This window comes from Podarcis vaucheri (genome assembly GCF_965113315.1).
Source record: "Podarcis vaucheri genome assembly, chromosome: 2".
NCBI lineage: Eukaryota > Metazoa > Chordata > Lepidosauria > Squamata > Lacertidae > Podarcis > Podarcis vaucheri.
Window position 1 is genome coordinate 98,936,712 of NC_138760.1, and position 21,185 is coordinate 98,957,896.

The following is a 21,185-nucleotide window of genomic DNA, read 5'->3' on the forward strand; positions in this document are numbered from 1 at the left end:
GGTTACGCCCTTTCCTCTTCTGACTGGTAATCACATTTCCTTATTTGGTTGTTGCAAAAGGCAGCAGAAAGACACCGCTGCAGGTCTCTCCATGACACTTATCAAATTGCAGTAGATGCATCCGCGCAATTGTCATGTGTCTCTGGAAGAACAGAAGCCAGCTCGGTTTGTATTTTGACCCAACCAATCAATAAGAGCTTTAGTTCATGCTTTTAAAAACTGGTGTACTCCAAGGTACCATTTGCTGTGCTCTCTGACCCTGGTTCAATAGTTGGGAAAACATCCTGGGAGGCTGAGTGAGGTTCTGTAAATTGGATGCGAAAGTAATGTGAATGAACTACAGAAATACTTCCCTAATATTAGTTATATCAGTTGTGCCTTGATGGAAAGCATGCCATTTTTTTTAAAAAATAGCCTGCCCATATTGACACGAAACATTAGCATTGTTGTAATAAAAACTCTGCCTTTCAAACCTTTGAAGAACTAGCTTTGTGCAGTCCTGGGTATAGGAGTAAGGGTGAAATATATTTGGGATGGCACTACTATTAAGTCTTGATATTTATTTATTTTTAAATTTGTTTAATCATTTTTTCAATACAAACATCAACCGTGAAAGACACATACAACAAAAGCCATAATAACAATAATAACACAATTTGACAATTCAGATTTGAATATACTAATATACCTACAACTGCACCTTTTTAAACAATATTTTCCCACCTCTCTCTCCTCCCCCTTGATACTTGTCATGCCATGGGGTCTCTAGGTCAGTGATGACTCCATCTGCACCAATCTGGTTTCTAGGGCTCCCAGTGTTGAAATTAAGATGAACCACGAGTAAACAGTCTCAGTGTAGGAAGATGGGGCTTCAGTTAGGACACACAGGAAAGGCTGGAATGGGTGGGCAACTGGTGAGGCTCATGGCCTAGCAGAAGGTTTTCTGATCTTGCTGCTCCTGCTCCTCATGCCCACTGTCACTGTTTATTTGTTCGCCTTTCTTTTCCTTCTAAAGCAGGGCCAGTGTTGACTGCTAGCATGGTTGGCTTCAGGCATTGGCCAAGGAAGGGGCCCACTGAGAAGAGCCTCCTGGACTCACTGCCATGAGGAGGCAGTAACTGAGAAATGGGGAGGGGGTATGGCGTGTGTGTTACTTAAGGAACCTTCAAAACTTGGAGCCAACACTGTTCTGGAGCACAGGGGGTGAACCACCAAGCAGGCAACAAGCAAGAAGAGCAGGAGCAGCATCAAGTATCACCTGGTACTTGTCCACAGCATTTCTTCCTGGCAAATGAGTGGGTGGAAGCCACAGCAATGTAAGCAGAAGAAGGCAGGCAGGCAGTGACTGCAACAGTGGGGAGGAGAAGGTGGCCTCACTGAAAGAGGGGACCGATATTGAGACGGGAGCTACTGAGGGCAGCTTGCCCAAAGGAGCTTCATAACCCATCATAGGCATTATATCCAAGTGCAACAAAGAAAAGGAAGGGAAAAGCATATATTATTAACGCAGAAAATGATAGATTAAAAATATAAAGAAGCGTTGCACTCTTGAATATAAAACAACTGGTTAAATGATTGTTTAGTCCCACTGTTTTAGCTTGCAAAAGAGAAAAGGGAACAAAAGATCCACCTTGAAAAGCTTATGATTGCCACAGTCCTTTTAAAGATGGAAAGAAGAAAAAACAGGAGAAAAGTCCCATTGTAGGTAAGGTGCAATAGTGCTCCCCCACCATTTATAGGGAGAAAATCATGGGAAATATTGCACAAAAGCACCCAATGTGGTTGTTTTGTGTTTAGGAATAACTAATTCATATTAAGTATTCTTGAAAAATGATCTTCTTAACTTGGGAAGCAGATACAAGTTCAGACATAAGCCTCTTTTTGCCAAATTTTCCATGGGCTGTATTGATCTACACTAGCTACCAATGAGCATTCAAAGAAATCTTAAATGATTTCATAGTCAATTGGATTTCTGGTGGGAGCTGCTGTCCTCAGAGAAATTTCATTTCAATATGACAGTTTCCACAGCACTCTTTCATAAAAATCTGAGCGTGATAAAACAGAGAGGGTGAAAGCTGTATACCTACAGCTCTATATTTTCCTTAGATGTGCATCAGTACCCAAATGCAATCACTAATTTTACTAGGGAATAACCCATCCAGATATGGGCCTTGAACGTATTTAAATAGTGTCTAAGTGGACTGCCTTGAGTGATGTAAACAGAATTTGAGTACATCTATTTGAATGCCATATGCCTGTTCAGTTTTGTTTGCTTTTTCCAAATGGTCTTGTATTTGCATGACTATCAGGGTTCAAATGAGAGAGAGAGTTCAAATTTTCTAACATGAAAATTAAATTTTTAATTGTCATTTCTGTATATGAAATGCAAACAAACAACCACTCACAGAAATGAAAATGTGAATTTGTATGAACTTGGTCTTTTTGAAAGAACAAACAAAATAAAAAACAAAAAGTTAGATTGTAGCCAATAAGAGAATATAACCTTTGACTTCAGCGAGTTTATGATCAACTGAAGGAGTTGCAAAGCAAATCACCAAAAGAATCCTTATCAAAATTATTCATTGAATAGTTATGAATAATGGATATATTTGCAAGAATGAGGATCAGGTCACAATAACTGATGCAGAGTGGAAAGGGTTCAGTGAGCTGGATAATTTATTTGCAATGATTCATTGTGTAAGCTATGGCAAGGAATTAATGGCATTGACTGAAAAGTGAAATTAAGGGGCTCTGTATAGGTGCGGTCCTTTGGTTGGTGGTGAGAAGAGGACCCTATACTAAGGCTAGCTATTTGTGATCAGATGGGTGTCTGGCTGATCTTCTTCCATGGCAGGAAGTGATGGGAGAAGCAACTTCTGTGGTTGGGAAGGAATCATTGAATCGTAGAATTGTAGAGTTGGAAGGGTCCCCCACAGGTCCTCAAGTCCAACCCCCTGCAATACAGGAATCTCAGCTAAGGAACTATGAGGGAGGCATATATTGGGCTTTGAATGTGGAAGGTTCCAAGATCAACCCCTAATATTACCCAGTAGGACATGTTGGGGCATACTGAAATGTCAGAGACCCTAGAGTGTGTAGGTCAGGGGTAGTCAACCCTTTTATACCTATCGCCCACTAATCCATCTTTCTGGATGGTAAAATTCCCTTATTGCCCACCAGCGCTCAATGGAAGGAGGATTCAGCTTGTACCATATAACCCCCTACTGCCCACCTAGAATCTTGAAACGCCCACTAGTGGGTGGTAGGGACCAGGTTGACAACCCTTGGTGTAGGTAATACTGAGCTAGAAGTACAAATGGTCTGTTTCAGTGTAAAGCAGTTTCCTACATTCCTACGAGTAGGAGAACCCATGTCTTTCTTGCAGAGGGTCTTCGGTTCAATCCCTACCGCAACCATTTTAAAAAAGCATAAGGTAGTAAGTGATGAAAAAGATCTCTGCCTTAGACTCTGGAGACAGTCTGAGTAGACAATCCTGAACTAGATGCACAAATAGCTTACCGTGACATAAGGCAGCTGTGTATGTTCTACAATGGACTCTTAATTCGGCCCCTAACTTTTCGGAATAAAGCACTGTGTGTGATTGTAGGTTTTCTGTTAGCAGCAAACCAAGGCTCCTGTGGTTAGCAAGGAACAATTTATTTGTTTACCAAAAAAAAAAAAAAGTACAGAAGGCTCCAGGCGAAATCTCAAATACGTGCTATCTAACTTAAATGTCTGTCTCAAACTTCTACTTGGGTATAACTCGAGTCCTCCACATTCAGTGTTCAAATTGGACAATAGAGTGCTGGCAAAAAAAGAAGATTGTATATGGACAAGTGATGAAAACCTGTAGTATATTATTAAGCAGAATGATACCTTCTGCACCAACCAGTAAGCTTGAAAAAGGCTGCACTATACAGTGCAAAATGTGTGTATCAGTGGAAAAACAGAAATTAAGCACTGTAATGCAAATGTTTCAATTTATGACAGTGGTTAAAACAACAGAAGTTTGAGGATATGGGGAAAACCAGTAAAAGTCTCTTGGTGATCACAGCCAGTAAATGGAGAGTGATTTGAGAAGCCCTTTCTGGAGCTGGGCACTGGGGAAATGGACCTCATCTTTTTGTTTGCCTGTTTTCTTTTTAGTCTGTTTCAATGTGCAGAGGATTAAGCTGTGAGGCTAGATAATGTCCTGTGCATAATAATTACTAGGACACAAGACATGTTGAAATCAATGGGGTGTAGGCCAGGTCTAGACATTATGCTCATCTGGTGGTGCTTGAAGTTGTCGAACAATGTCTTTGGTCATTTGTGATGTGTATAACATGCAGTTGGCATACTGAGTCTCTTACTCCCCAACCATAAAAGTCACCTCAGAAATTCTGTCACAATTTGGCAGGCTGGCCTACCCACGTGGTAAGTGTAATATTTACATTAAGTTCACATGGGATAGTGCTTGGGCTGAAGGTGGTTTGTCCACGAAAGCTATTTGTATGTCAGAGGATCTGATGGGGAATATGCAGCCCTCTTTTTCCATAGTTTTTTTGTCAAAGTACTGACACAAAAGGAGTCATTAGACAGCTTGAGTCCTAATAATGAATTCAAAATAATGTGTGAGGGCTTAAACTTGGGGTGGGAAACCTTTTTCAGCCTGAGGCCAGTTACCAGAGGCAAAAGCGGACAGAGCAATGAATGTAAAAATGGCCCTTGTAGGTTAGGGCTCTTTCCGCAGACACTTGCACACCCCTCTCTATTCTCATCCTGGGAACAAAATACATTATCAGAATTCAAGGGCCCATTTCACGCAAGGAAATTACCAAGAAGAGCAGCAGAGGGGAAGGGCTTGGGGGGAAAGGAATGCATGATTTGGAAAGGGATGTGGTGTGCAGAGAGTCCTAGTGGTATGAGGTTCCCCAGCCTTGAGGTATAGGCAGTGGCCATGCCTGGGTAGAGGCAATGCCCTCCTCTAAACTGGGTTCCTGCTTTTCCCCAGCCTTTTTGCATTGAGTGGAAAGGTCAGACCAGGGCTTTTAAGCACATTTGTCTAAACTTGCTTACAAGCCTGCTTGCAGTCAGCAACCCCAGTAATGCAGGGTTCTCAACAGCAGGGCAGTTTAAAAGTGTGTTCACCAAACACATTTACAAGACTCCTTCAGGCTTTCCCACTCAGTTCAGGGAGGTCAGGGATGAAGCAAACTTGCTTCTTCACCCTATTTTTAAGCCCTCACACATTATTTTGAATGCTTGGATAGTGATAGAGAGGGGGGAAAGATGTGGCTGTTTCTTTAAAAGGAAGAATGAAGGGGGTGGTTTTCCTGGGACATGGCTCCGAAAACCATGGCTGGCCCTAGTAGATCAGGAGAGTTGTGCATAACAAACTATGTGGGGTATTGTAAAACTGCAGATCCGATCATCGCTCTGAGCTATTTCTTTTAGGACTAATGTGTTAATGAAACTTCTTTTTAAAAGATAAAATAAAAGGTTACTATTCAAAGATGTTTATGAAAGATGCTCCTTCGACTTTGTGCATAATTAATGGTTTGTGCGAATAAACACAACTGTTCAGACTTGAGTTTAGCCGTCTTTCTGTCTTTGTAGAAAAGTAACCTTTAAAGTAGATGCCTGCCATTATAATGGCATAAATGTGTTCCCTGGAATCATAATTGTTGCCTATCGCCCCTCTCTGTGGGAACAACACCCACCAACGGTAAGGCTTTTCACCTTGTTACACTGAAATCTGTTTTCAGTTCTCTGCATCTTGAATCCACTGCTGTGACATCAGCTACCTAGACTGTACTAGACTGATAAGAGACTAGTTTTGAAAGTGATGTTGGTGAGGGAGATAGCGGAACAGCAGCTGTCTTCACCTTTTTCTTTATCACCAAAACAATCCCTCTGCATCTCCTCCTCACTGGTGGGGACTATGGACATGAGAAACAGGTAAAGCATTTAACTCAGGAATAGGGAACCTGTGGCCCTCCAGATGTTTCAAAGCTCCAGTTCTCATCAGCTTCAGCCTTCAAGGCCAATGGTCATTCAGCAACATCTGGAGGATATTATACCTTCTGATCTCATGAAATGAATGTGAGGATGGCCCTGCCTTCCTCCATCACATTCCTGAACAGATACTTAATATTCCCTTTCCAGTTTGAGGAAGAGCCACAGCTCAGAGACAGAGCATCTGCTTTGGGTGAAAACTCAGGTTCAATCCCAAGCATCTCCAGGTAGGCCCAGCAAAACCCCCAGTCTAAAACCTCAGAGAGCCCCGGCCAGTCAGTGTTGACAATACTAAGCTAGGCAGACGAATGGTCTCAGTATAAGGCAGCTTCCTCTGCCCCTAGGTTACCAGTGCCATCACCTTCTGTGTGTTGAGAAGGGAACGTCTATAGCAAGGAACCTTCTCAGCTGATGCAGACTCCTCATGCAGTTCAGGTCCCTGGAAGATCATGTTTCAATACACTACGAAAAGCCACAAGTATAGCAGGAATCTTGCTGTAGTTGCTTCCTTTCCCACACATGAAAGGCGTTGAAGTTAGGAACATGGTAGAGATGGAGTGTGTGTATCCAATGGCCTAGTCTCTACCCCCCCCCCCAAAAAAACCCCCACCAACCACTGGCAGAGAGTGGAGCAACTTGCAAATACTACCCTGCACTGATCCACCTGCCTCTCTGCTCTCAGTTACCTCCTCCTTATCCCCGAGGATGCTTACTTGCCAGGGCAGTTCTCCAGCAATGGTCCTGCTTTGTTGCCACTTACTTTCTCCTTGGCCTCTGATGTTGCTGAGGTCCAAAAGGTGGGCAGATGCAGAGTAGTTGCTGGGGAGCTGCCCTGGCCCATCCTAGATGTTCACCTGCAGCTCGTCTGGGCCTGCCACCCACTGCTTAGTACCTGCCCCCAGTTCTGCTTGCTCATTCACCTGCCTGTTCTTCTGTCATTCTGCAGTTCCCATGGCCGCCTACCGGCAGCCACACAAACTGCAGTATGATAACATTTGTTTTTTTCTTACAAAAATATGGTAGAGATATAGAAATACATTTTTTTGCACCTCCTGCTTTTTCATATTCATTCCTGCATCTGCAAAACCTGGAAAAAGTAATCTGTAACTTAGCCCTGAGTATCAGAGTTCAGAAAGAGATATGATGAATCAGGACTATCAGCATTATCCAGACAAGAGTGAGATAATGTTTAGTAGAGATAAGAAAGTAAAAGTGCCCTACATAGGATATTACTTACTAAAGTATCATGGCCAGATGGTGATAGAGTTGACTTTCACATAACATTCAGATGGAAATTAATCCTGATTTGAGATGAGATTCATAAATATTCTTTAGAGACAGAAGAAATGCTTTCTTTTAATTAATCTACATTTCTTCTTTCTTGAAACAAGGTGCAGCATCAAAAGACTGTATCTACAAACTGTATGATTAACTTTATTCTTCCTCAAAAATTACAGCTATTAGTTTGAGGGGAGAGTGTCTGTTCTACCTTTTATAAATTTCATTTACACATAATTTTTTCCCAAGCTCAGACACAGGCTTGACAGATGGCATCCACTATTTAACGAATATGATAGACTATTACAAATGGAACACAAGTGCAAAAGGGGAACTGACAAAAAAGAAAAAAATGCCTTAAAAAACAGGACATAAGAGTATGATTAAGCTAAAGGCAGCCACTTTTGTGGAAATTATTCAGAGCAGCCATTTAACATATTTTTGAACCCACCGTTAGGGTTGTGCAGAAATTCTATTGGATTCACTAAACATTTTTTTTAACCAGAAAATGAACTTCATACCTGCCTTGAGTTTTGCTTCAGATGAAATCCAATTTTGTATGAAACTCCTCACTCCCAAACTAAAACCAACCAAGCAAGCAAAAACCTCAGGTATTCTTTTTCTGAATAGAACCACCAAATTTGGGTTGATTTTTAAATGATTGTTATTTAGGCCCATTTAATCCCTCACGTTTCCTATATCTAAATCTGCCTGGCAACAGTATTTGCCACTGGCCTTCTCTATGCTGAGCCATTCATTTCCATGGAAACACAGTCTGGATAGAAAGGCCATAGAAGTAACCTCTGGCTTGAGGCATGGATGATTTGGCCACCATCTCCTGTCATGCTATTCGAAATGCTGTCTAATCTGTTATCCGTCTACCCCAGTGTTGTTGAGGTTGGCTGCTTTTGCCATGGATAACTGTGGGGAAAAGATCCTGGATGAGAGAAAGGATGGGTGAATGGGTGAAGCTAGCAGCTTTGTTTGTACATCTGCCTCCCATACTTCTTCATACAGTACATCTGTTGCTGAGAGATATATAGGGTGTAGGCTTGTACATTCCTTTTGTTACTTTGGCAACTAGCCGGTGGGTGGATAGGATTTGCAGCACTGATTATGTTCCTCTTGTCTTACTTTGTGGGTATAGTAGACAGTGGTGGGGGTTTGTTGGGGTACAGTTCAGTTCTCCTCTGTGCCCAGTTATTTACCTCCTTATTGAGTTGCCTGTTTATTTGGGCTTAGAGATATATGGCACACTGACCCCTGAAAGAGAGTCCATGGTATTAATTCCACCAGTCAGTGTTACTTGCTTGCTCCAAAATACCTTAATACAATGAGTAACACATTCTATAAATCCATGCAAGCAAATGTAAATATTTTCTAATTGTCTTTGTATAATTTAAATCGACTGATGAATGCTCAATTAGATAGTTTGTTCTGAACTAAAAGAACCCCAATGAGATTGAATATGATGAACTGTTGACTATCCTAATTTTATAATATTAATAAAATATGACTAAAAATGTAGGAAGGTTAGTGTTTCTGATTTGAAGAACACAAAAGCATGAGGGGGAAAAACGTCCAACGCTGAACATACATATTTAAATTTGTCTGGAGGGTTTTCTGTCAAATTGCCCTGCTGTTCTGTGTAAAAAGCTGTGAATCACCATGGAAACCAATTATTAGTTCCTCATACCATCTCCATATTCAATGAACACCAGACCCATCCTATTCTCCATTTTAATTATTGTATGACAAAGTCTACATAATTATTTTCAAAATTTTATTTAACAAGATTTGAAATTACTGTATATAAAGATCCAATTACTTTCCTAATACATTATTGTTGCTTCTGGTATCTGGGAGATAGCTAAAACATGTCAGGTGGGGGGGGGGAGAAGTCTCAGGCCAATTACATTAGCCACTTTTTATAGCTTGCAATAGCCCAAGGTGGTGCAGAAGTTTGACAAACATTCTCATCGATTTCCCCACACACATCTGTTTCCTAAGTAACTTTTAAAAGTTGAGACATTGTTACTAGAGTGTGTCACATCCCTGCCCTTCTAGATTTTATTTGTCTTTTTTCTAGATAGAAATACAAAATATCATCTTCAGCCCTGTAGATCTTCTTGAGGCCTGGCAGTAGGTAACCAATGGAGGAAGGTTTCCATTGCCCCAATCTTGAAAAACTGTATATTGAGCTAGGTATGAAGAGTGGGGGAAAGAGATCATATTCCTTAAGAGCCACACTAAAAGTCTCATAGCAACTGCAGGTGTTGGGGTGGATCTAATTAGCACCAGAACATTTGAAAGGGGAACAAGTTCACGCTTTTCCACTGTGCTGTTGTGTTTTTTTTGATTAAAATTGTACACAGAGCCTGCCAAAGCTGCTATTTTCACTAAATGGTAAAACAGACGAGTACCCATATGGAACCAGTATGTCTGTTCCTGTGGGACAAACTGTAGCTTCCTAAGGGGGAAGATTCAGTTGAGCATGGGAAGAGTTCATTTCCTTTGGGGCTCTCTGCAGCTCCTATTAAACTTAAAAAATAAAACAAAATAGTAGCAAGATCCAGTCATGGATCTCCCAGTGCCCTGCCTAGCAATTTTGTGAATGTTTACTCAGAAGTAAATGCCTCTCTATTGAAAGCATTAAACAGTAAAGATAAGCATGCATAGGATTTTAGGCTAAAAAACAAAAAAAAAAGTATTGTAGTCCACTTACATTGGCCATGGTGGAAAGTAGGAACAATCTGGTTTTATTTTAAACCTGATTGCTGCACTAGTTCCAGGCACTGAAACCAGGAGAAGATTAAGCCCAGTGCTGAGACTGGCTAGGAATCCAATTACTGTAATCTGGACTAGCGGACAGCTCTCCCATGACCTTTCCATCCACCTAGACATTTGGTGGCAGCAGAAAGCCAGCTCACCTGGAGAAGATAGGTAGAGGGACCCCTGTTCCTAATCTAATCCCACATTATCTGGGAACTCCCTGTGGGTGGATTTCTCATCTGAACATGCATTTATCCATCTTTTGATCTGGTTTGCCTTTAAAACACTGTGGGGAAAATATTGGGGTTCAAATCTGGGCTGCCTGGAACAGATGGTAGGAATCCACAGACCAATTGTCAGTCAAACAGGACATTTATTTAGGCCATTGCAACACAACCTCAGCCAGCAAGTAGTCGAGGGCTGGCCCACCGAATATGAAAGCAGCACAAGCATTTATACCAGGCATAGGCAAACTCGGCCCTCCTGATGTTTTGAGACTACAACACCCATCATCCCTGACCACTGGTCCTGTTAGCTAGGGGTGATGGGAGCTGTAGTCCCAAAACATCTGGAGGGACAAGTTGGCCTATGCCTGATTTATAGACTTACAAGCAAAGGGGCAGTTATGTCCATATACAGCAGTACTTCCTTCTACTAGCTTGATCACAAGGCACAACAACTTCCTAGCTTTCCCTCCCTCCTTTGTCCTCACTGGTTATAGCTCCTGAGCATGTGTGCTTGTGTCCATCTCTCATTGTTCTCTTGCAAACACAATGGGAGAACGGGCCTTTTCCAGGGTGGCTCCCCGCTTCTGGAATGTTCTCCCCAGGGAGGCTCAACGGGTGCCTTCATTACATATCTTTAGGCACTAGGCAAAAACTTTCCACTTCTCCTAGCCCCTTGGCTAATTAAGCAATCTACTCCCTTGTTTTGTTTGTTACTGTGTTATGTATTTTTATAGTAAACTGCACTGTGATCCTCTGATGAAGGGCAGTATAGAAATTTAATAAATAATGATAATGTTACATGCCATCCCTATCTCTAAAACAGTTCAAAATTCCAATGGTTCCAAGCACCTACCCAGGGTTCATGTTTCCTTTGGGAATGAGGTGCCGTGGAAAGTGTGGTGTCTTTATATGGTTTATTTACACATGTATACTATGATGGGGGCGTGTTCTAGCAATGCACTCCAAGCGTGTCCTGTTTCTCCCACGACTGGCTCCTTGGATCCAAACTTCCAAACTGCTTGCAAACTGCACCTATCTTCCCTTCTTCTTACCTCTTGGGCAACAGCAGTTCTGGAACTCCCCCCTCCCAACCCTTTGCCTTGTTGATGGTTTTATTGATGGGTCTTCACCCTGTCTTTGTTTGCTTAACAACTTGACTATTCTCAGGCTGGCCTTGCGATTTTGACACTGCTAAATTCAGCCAAGCATTGATTAAATTCTAGCGCTGACTAAATCCAAGTATCCACAAACTCTGATACTCTAAATAATAATAATAATAATAGTAATAATAATAAGCAATAGCATCCACCCTTCCATTGCACAGCCCTTCTCTCACACATTTCAGTTTTCAAGCTATAATGTTCATAATTTCCCCAATAACGCCACAGATGGCTTTACTGTGTGTTTATTCCATATAGTTACATTATTTTTACTTTTATATACAACCCTTCGATATATTCCCAGGGCTGTATACAAATGGAGTAAAACAATTTAAATCTAAATACAAAATTAATTAATTATTTCTAGAGAGCCACAAAATCATAAAAGCAAGGGATGTGTGTGTGTGTGTGTGTGTGTGTGTGTGTGTGTGTGTGTGTGGACCTTTCAGCAGGACTGAAATACATTTGGGAGCTCTTTGCCACTGATGAAAATTTCCCTCGATTCGGTGCACTGAAATCTTCACAAGCTACTGCGATGCAGGAAGAACAACTGAGAAGGGCACCAGTGCTTCCCAAAGGACAAGCATAGATACTGCTCATTAGTCAAGGCAACTTCGCTATCATTAGAAACACTGCGAGCTCAAAGAAACCCCACAGTATGTTGCTGTACAATCTAAGGTCACCGTACATAAAGAAATGCCATCCCAAATTGGCACGGTGCTTGAGAGCCTTATAGAAAAGCATATTGACAGTGAAACTGTTCTAATCAGGTAAATTATCACTTTGCACACACAAAAAGACAGATTTCCTTAATAACATCACAGCTCTGGGGAAGTTGGAGGAGAGGTCATCAATAAAAGCAATTACACGTTCAATGGGAGCAGCAAAGTATGCTATAGCACGTTTCTCGATCTTTTTGGTAATTTCAAATGGGTTGTCCTTGTATGAAACAAGCCCATTTTAAAAGTCATGCAACACATCAATACTATCAATAAGCATTAGGTTAGATTTCATTTTATGGAACGGCTGTCCTTCTGTTATAGGTCCTAAACCAAAAGGATATCCTGCCATGTCAAACCCTACGCTGTGGTGCCCCATTTCTGGGGGGGGGGAACGGGACATGATCTGGTACAGAGTCAGTATAGGGGAACAACTTATCTCTTTCTTTGGATGCTAGGAAAAATGTATCTGCCTTTTTATGGTGTTGTGCTGGACTTCCGACCCACATTCTTGTAACTCACAGATGTGCTGCAAGGGGGCACTTGCGCCGATCAATCGGAATGGGAATGCAGTCACGGAATATTATGGGCTATTTCAGTAAAAGTTAATATTTATTTCCGCATCATGGAGTGGGGATGCCATTTTAAGTTTGTTTCTTTATTAAAAACGAGGACCATCCCATCATAAAATATCAAGGCGGAATACAATAAATATGAAACGTACAGTAAAACATAAAATGCCATAGATGCAAATTAAAATAATTCTTAATGGTCAGTCACTTTAAGCCAACTGTCTTCAATTGGTGAGTTGGGGGCCTGATCCAAAGCAAGATGCAACTGGAGCACCATCACCATGCAAATATGTGGTAAAAAAGAAAAGAAAAAAAAGAAATGGGTCATCAAATGCATGTTTGTGTTAAAAGTGGTCCTGGAACAGGTTTGGGTGGAGCAATTTCATTAAATATATTTAAAGTGTAGTTAAAATTGACATTGGACATCTACTGGACATTGTGGTGATCACATCTTTTTAGAAGGTTAGTATATTAATTGTATCATCCTGGAAGTAATCGTGGTGCAATCTAAAAGCTTCAGACACAGATCTCTCTAGAGCACGCATGAATTGCATTAACAGAAGCAGCAGCAACCCATGAAATTTCCATTGCCCGCCCAGCTGTTGAAATTCAGTGGGAGATACTGCTGCTGTTTGTGACACGACATCTGATTTAATATTTATATCGCACATTTAATATTTATATAGCACAATGATGTGCTAGATGCTGTACAGAATACAAAGGCAATGCCAAATGCATAAATTAGGCGTATCACAACCTGATGCTTCTCAGAGGCCTTGCTAGCCATATTGAAGATCTAGTTGCATGCAGAAAATCAACGTCCCTGATTTTAACAACTGCAACATGCAATTGTTTCAATATATACCTCTAGAAGGGATTAAGCCTGTCAAAATCTGATCCGTTCAGGAGTATCCAAGCAGAGAATCTTGGAAAGTTTTTTTTTTCCCTAAGGAAAGTCTCTAGCAATTTTTATTTTTTACCAGAATCAATTGCAAATCTAGGCATGGGTGCCCCTTCCAGTGGGCACATTTCAGAAAGATGGGTACAGCAGTTCTTCCACAAGGAAGGCCTTTCTGTTTGAGGATGAGATGGCAGAAAATATGTTCCCTCCCCTGATTTGATTTTTTGGGGTGATCAGGTTGAAAATTGGGTTATGGCAGAGGTTCCCTGGGTCAAAAACCTGACAAATGTTAGATAAATGCAGGCATAGGTTTACTCGACCCTCCAGATGTTTTGGGACTACAACTCCCGTCATCCCTAGCTAACAGGACCAGTGGTCAGGAATGATGGGAGTTGTAGTCCCAAAACATCTGGAGGGCTGAGTTTGCCTGTACCTGGATAAATGGTTCCAGAGGCTATTGTGCTATGTAATGTCTTTTTTTTTAAAAAAAGTTACTTTTTCTCACTACCATTGCCACTACTTTCTGGAATCACCCTCCATTAAGAAGAGAGAGAGAGAGAACTATGTTTTTGAATTGTTTAATTAACGGAAGGAATGTTTGGGAAAGAAGAAAGCCACTCCAACAAGTCTGACTCCACTGCTTGGTGCAGTGCTCTTACTGTCAAAACACCGAGAATGAGCCACAGGTTTCCTTCACCATCCCTCCCTCCAATCCCTATGATTGAAGGGCCCTCAGAGAACAAGTAACTGTGATTAAAAACTCCTGGTTACACCTTGGCAAGGGGGTGCAGTCTTTGACCATACCGCTCACCAGCTGATTGGGTGCACCCAGTCACCTGACATCATTGTCATGTCAGGGCACCTGGGCAGTCCTGCCCACCTTTCAAATTTGGACTGGAGAGCCAAAAAAATAAATAAATGTATTTTTGCAAGAGGGAGGCTGTAGAGGGAAGTTTATTGCTTTTTTGGGTGGTGGGTGGTGTACTGCATTGTATTGTATGGTTCACTTTTCCAGTTTCATTCTGTTTTACACAACACATGCACATTGCTCTTTTGTAAACCACTTATAGACTGTCTTAGTATTAAGCCATCTTGAATAAAACATGGGAGGGGACACAGGTAAGTTTGGCCCCACATAATCCATCACAAGACATGTCACACAGACACCTATCAACTTGGGGGTCTAAAATGTTTAGGTTGGGGGGACAAGGGGACCTCAGCCCCTGGGAGTTGGCTTCTATGGTATTAAGAAATACATAAATATATGAAATAAATAAATGTGTTCTCTTAGCAGCCTTACCATTTCTCAGTAGTTTCAACAAACAAAAGATGAACCTTCTAAACGTGGGTGAAAGCAAGTGTAGCACCGTGATAATGAGTGGACAGTAGCAGATCTCAACAAGAATTCTTTCCTCAGAAGCAAACGCAAAGAACTGACAGGAGCTTGCTGTGACTTGTTTGGAAAGCTTTTTGAGGACAAAACTGCTTGCATCCACTGGGGTCTTGACTCTGCTGTTATAGCCGATGAATCTGTGTCTTAGCTGGTCATGTCTACAGGCACACGGAGGCTTCAGTTTATTTGATAGATCGCAGAGCAGCTAGCGTCTAAACTGGTGTTTACCCACCTTTGGGGCAGTTTACATCCTCCCTACTCACTTTGTATATTTTCTGTTTCAGCATTAAAATAAAATATGAAAATAACTTCACAGTTTTAATCAAACTTGAGATGGAGTTGCTAAGCAGGGAAACAAAAACAACTCCAAAAAGAGAATTCCCACATAAGAGAAGGTAGGAGTCAAACAATAAAAAAGAACTACCATTGTGATAGAAAGTAATGAAAACAAAGAATGTATGCTTCCAAGCACATGATGACAGAATGTGATTTCTTCAAGACCTAGTTAAGGCGATACCCTGTTGAGACTCACTATGCGTTTCCTGGCTTTCATTCTTTCTCATAATGTTAATACGCTTTCAAACAGAGTGTGCTGGGAATAATACTTTGGACGGGGGGGAGGGATGAAGAAAATTAAATTTAATGACTGGTCTTCAACGGCATCCAAACTGAGAATCCCATTTATTGTATAAACAGCACTGTGGCTTTCCCAGGGGTCTAGCTTCATCACGGAGAGGTATTAATTTAAAGCAGAGTTCCCCAAGCTGTGTCATGGTGAGCTTCCATAAGATGAAAAGCGCTCAAGCCTTCCCAATAGGAACTGAAATGAAGTTTAGTCCATAATCGCTCTCCTTTTCTTCAACACCCCCCCCAAATATTTATTTCTTAGTGATTTATTTCTTAGTGTGGATTCTTGCTGTGCACATACATGCAACGTGCTTCAGTAGTGCATTTCCCCCTGTCATCTATGTGCCCCCTCAACTAACTTTTAGGGATGCGGGAGGCACTGTAGTCTAAACCACTGAGCCTAGGGCTTGCCGATCAGAAGGTCGGTGGTTCGAATCCCCGCAATGGGGTGAGCTCCCGTTGCTCGGTCCCAGCTCCTGCCAACCTAGCAGTTCAAAAGCACGTCAAAGTGCAAGTAAATAAATAAATAGGTAATGCTCCAGTGGGAAGGTAAACGGAGTTTCCGTGTGCTGCACTGCTTCGCCAGAAGCGGCTTAGTCATGCTGGTCACATGACCCGGAAAAACTGTCCGCAGACAAACGTCGGCTCCCTCAGCCAGTTTAGCAAGATGAGCACTGCAATCCCAGAGTCGTTCATGACTGCACGTAACTGTCAGGGGTCCTTTGCCATTTTCTGCATGCTGAAAACAGATCTTTAATGGGTGATAACTGCTCTGAATTATGTCTAGGGTCTAGAAACACCAGGAATAAAATTCAACCCTTTCAAGGGACTTTAGGCTATATTTCTGACTTCGTGTCTGGGGAAAAAAAAGTCAAATTAAAAAAAAATTGGGGGGGGGGACGACTACAGTTTAATTAAAGTTTTTGAACTGATTTTTGTCCACAGTGACATAATACTGCTAAAGATGTTCATTGTTATTGTTATAAGATCAATAATTCAAGTCTGGAATGAATGCTGCACAGAATGGGGTATGTTTCATTATAGAAGAAACAATTTGGACCAGAGATGATTTTGTCACAATGTGTTCATTTCAGTTGTATATGTCAGGCAAAACTAGAGCACTTTTGGCAAGGTAGATTAATGTTTCAACACACATGAACCATGTGGATTAATGTTTCAACACATATGGTTTTTCATCTTTCAACTGATAATTGGTACTGCCAGGTTACTTGGCTTTTCCATATTTTCAGAATCAGGCAGCCCTTGTAATCTTTTGCTTGTTTCATGTGTACTACAAAGGTGCAAACATAGATTGGCTGTATTTGTATGTAGCGATAAACCATGGCAATTATTGGAACAAAGCCTAGAGCCTGTTCAAGTCTTGCACAGATAGCTGGGTTTTCGCGGGATGTAGAAAGCCCAAAATATCTTTGTCAGCTTTGTGCATGGCCAGCTCACCCGTGAGGCAAGGTGAGGTGACTGCCTCAGGCAGCAGGAGCCACAGGTGCAGCATATCCTGATGTAGACTATTTATTTATTTATTTGATTTGATTTCTATACTGCCCTTCATCAAAAGATCTCACGGCGGTTCGCAAGATAAGCACACAAGAGAAAAGCACAAATAAGTAGTTAAAGCGGAAACAACAAAACAATACCCCCCAAATACATCTAAAAGGCTGTAGAATATTAATCAGTCAAAGATCTTAAACCCATCATTGTTGCTGATGTAGCTCTTTATGCACCCCTTCTTCTCTAGTGGGGAGAGGAGCTGCCATTTTGTGGTTCGTCCCTGGCTGTGTGGAGTTTCTACACAGAAAGTGTTCTCTATGGAAATTGCACAGATCACTGTGTAGCCCTTTCCACCGGCAATTGCTGAATTGCATTTCTGCTAAGAAGGGGCAGAGCAATCCAAACTCCTATTGTGTTGGGCTGGAAGTGGTGGTGGATTGGGTCTACCCAGCCCTGCCAACCTCCTTTGGCCTTCTACCAGCCCAGAAATCTGTGGGAGGGTAGAAATACCACACCAGCTAGGTGTGGTGTAGTGGTTAAGAGCGGTGGACTCGTAATCTGGGGAACCGGGTTCGCATCTCCGCTCCTCCACCTGCTGCTGCTGGGTGACCTTGGGCCAGTCACACTTCTTTGAAGTCTCTCAGCCTCACTCACCTCACAGAGTGTTTGTTGTCGGGGAGGAAGGGAAAGGAGAATGTTAGCTGCTTTGAGACTCCTTCGGGTAGAGATAAAGCGGGATATCAAATCCAAACCACTACTACTACTACTACTACTACTACTCTTCTTCTTCTTCTTCTTCTTCTTCTTCTTCTTCTTCTTCTTCTTCTTCTTCTTCCGGTGGGGAATAAGCCAGTGTGGAGTTTCTTTGGATCCTGAGCTGGCCCTGTTGTTGTAACAGCATTTGGCCCAGTTCCAGGCTGGATTGCTGCATCAGCCTTAGGCTGGTGAAGGAATCAGTCCTGCAAATGAGGTGGTGATCCTGTTTGTTCTGGGGTGTGTGCATGCTAAAATTGTTGTCTAACTCTCTCTTTTGAAAGTGCTTGCTCCAATAACTTGAGAAAAATAGGAATGTGCTTGATGCTGGCTTGTCAAGGGGAGCAAATGGAGCAGAGGGCACAGGGATATTTTTCCTCATGGGGTGCGTGATAACATGGCAATTGTATGACTGCTTAATTTTGGCTTCCATAGAAGCTCACTTCCCCCTCCCACACTGAACAAATATTTTGACACAAGAGATACAATTTTGCTGCCATTGCTCAGGTTAAAACTTTATTAGATAAGGTCAGGAATTTCTTTGACAAGAGAGCGTAAGTGGAATAACAATACAGTTGTATATCTGACTGAAAGGCTAATGGGAAAGATCTTGGCACTCCAGAGTGAAGTAAATGTCATATCCCAACAGTTTACTCCATGTACCATTTAGGTCATGTTGTGCTTTTTAATATCTCTCTTTAATTATATTTAGCATTGTAAGCAGCTTTTAGGAGGGATTATTTTCTTGCCTTGGTGGTCCCAACCCGAGCAGAACATTTTATGATTGTTGAACAATTACACAATTAATTGCTTGATGCGATTAGCAATTGTGCTGCTAGGGAGATGGGCAAATGATTTTGTTTTGGTTTTTGTTTCGCTATGAAGCTTAATTGAAGGTTGGTCCCAAGGTGTATTGTAGTTTCTGCCTTGTTTGCTTCATCTGTGCTCTAGATGTCAAGTGCACAGAACCTTGTTCATGTTGCAGAGGCAGCTGAACCAGAGCATTTCAATGTGTTGATATTTTTTACCTATGGTTCCTATCTGCCAAAACACCTTTTCTTGCTTTGATTTTTTTCTTTATTTCTCTCGAAGCCATCAAATCAGCAGTAGGAGTGCAGCACCATTCCATCAACTTTGGATCAACTGTGGTGAGGACAGGTTTCTCAAGTTCCCTTTGGTGTTGGGGAATGCTTAGCACAACAAGGGATAGATGCACCTGTCCATTTCAATCTTTCTCTGTTACTCACTTTCACAATCTTAATTTCAATCCACTGCATTCTTGGATCAATATGAATCTAAATGAATTTAAATTCTTTAAATACAGCACGATGCATTCACCAGCATGTCTACCAAAACTATATAGGCCTAATGTACATAGTTTTATGCTGTTTCCCCCTAATACAACGCATATTTTCATTTATAACCATCTATGCCCCTAATTCAGAGGTTTTCAATCTTTTTGAGTCTACGGCTCCCTTGACTAGCTACATTCTTTCTACGTTGCCCCTGTGGAGAAATGCACTCCGAGTCTCAAAAGCCCAGTCCCTTGCCTGCAGAGCTGGCAGCCCCTCAGCTCTTTTCGAATACCTTCCCTTGTGGAGTGTTCTCTCAGACTCCTCTCCCTCTCCATGGGAGTCCTCTGGACAGCAGCCACCACTGCCCCAGTCTCTGAGCCACACACCCCTCCCCAAAGAGAGGTGCCTCCTCATGCCACCCCCCAGGGGCCTGGGAAGAAGAAGTCCCCAGTCTTAGCGGCCCAATGAGACTGGCCAAAGGTGAATGTGAGACCAGCATCTCACCTTGGGAGGCAGCAGTGGCAAGCAGCAATTGCCACTGGGCCTGCATGGTGGAAAGATTCCCCTTTGGAGCCAGGCACTCAGCTCCCAGGCAGGCATTTCACACAGCAAGCACAAGAAAGCCCAGCACAGTGCCTGCCCGCCTGCCTGGCCTCCCACCTGTTGGTTATTTCCCAACAGCAAGAGCTGGTGGACTGGCAGAGATCAGTGTTGCCTGTGGCACACCTGACCATCATTCAAGGCATACCAGGGTGCCACAGCACACTGGTTGAAAACCCCTGCCCTAATATATCTATTTTTGTCCACAACTTTTGGTTGGAGGATGACAGCACAAAATTCCACAACAGTTCAGGTCATGTATTGCTTTGGGAAATAGGAATTAGGGAGCTTCTCATTAAATTGTGAACCAAGCTGAATCTCTCCCCTGTACATATCCCAAGTGAATTCTTCCCAATTGTGTAGCTTCCTGTGGCAGCAATATGAAGTACCTGTAGAGAGAAATGGCAAAAATGTTGAGACAAAGCCAGAAATGAAATGAATCTTTTCTGTGTTTCGTTTCTCTTAATCTATCTCAGAAGCATGTGTATTCTGTTTTTTATTTCTTGTTCTTTGTACATGTTGTTGCATCCCATTCCATTTTCTGAACAGTCTGATATTCCAGGAATTCCAGGTCCTTACCCAGGGTTTCCTTTGTAAATGAGGCACAGTGGAGGCTGTGGTGTCTTTATGATATATGGTTTATTTACACATATGTACAACCTGAGCCTATGATGGAGGAATTTCCAGCATTACACTCCAAGAGAATCTTGCGTTCTCCATAGGCATAGTTCTGGATTCAAATAGAAATTGGCCATGGCTCTCTCTCTGCATCTGGCTGACTTTTACAAACTGCAACTTTTTCCTTCAGCTCACATCACGGCCAACTGCAATCCTAAACTCTACTGTGCTTCATCTCTGCTAACTATCTCAAAGCTCAGGGAAAGACCCCTCCCATTTTCCATCTGGCACAGAGTCCCCTCTCTTTGGCTCAGGGGTCTGCAACCTTTAAGACAAAAAGAGCCACTTGGACCCGTTTCCGAAGGAGAAAAAAACCTGGGAGCCACAAAACCATTGCGACATTTAAAACAAATATATCTCCGGAGCCGCGATCTGACAGCGGGCGGGAAGGTGACGTCGGGACGGTGCATGACTAACGCACGCACCGCCCCCATGCGACGTCATAGCCAGTACAGCGCCCGCCACTGTTGGGAGTCTCGGGGGCGCACAATGCGCCTCCTCCACTCGCTAGTATCCGCCCCGGAGCCGCGGCAAAGGTGTAAAAGAGCCACATGCGGCTCCGGAGCCACGGGTTGCAGACCCCTGCTTTGGCTTTTCTAATGGCCCGTTACCTCCCCTTTGTCTTTGGTTCATGGCTGAGCTTCCGGGCAATTTCCTGAACACAGGAAGCTTGGTGGGCTTGTATTTTAACATGTTACTAAATC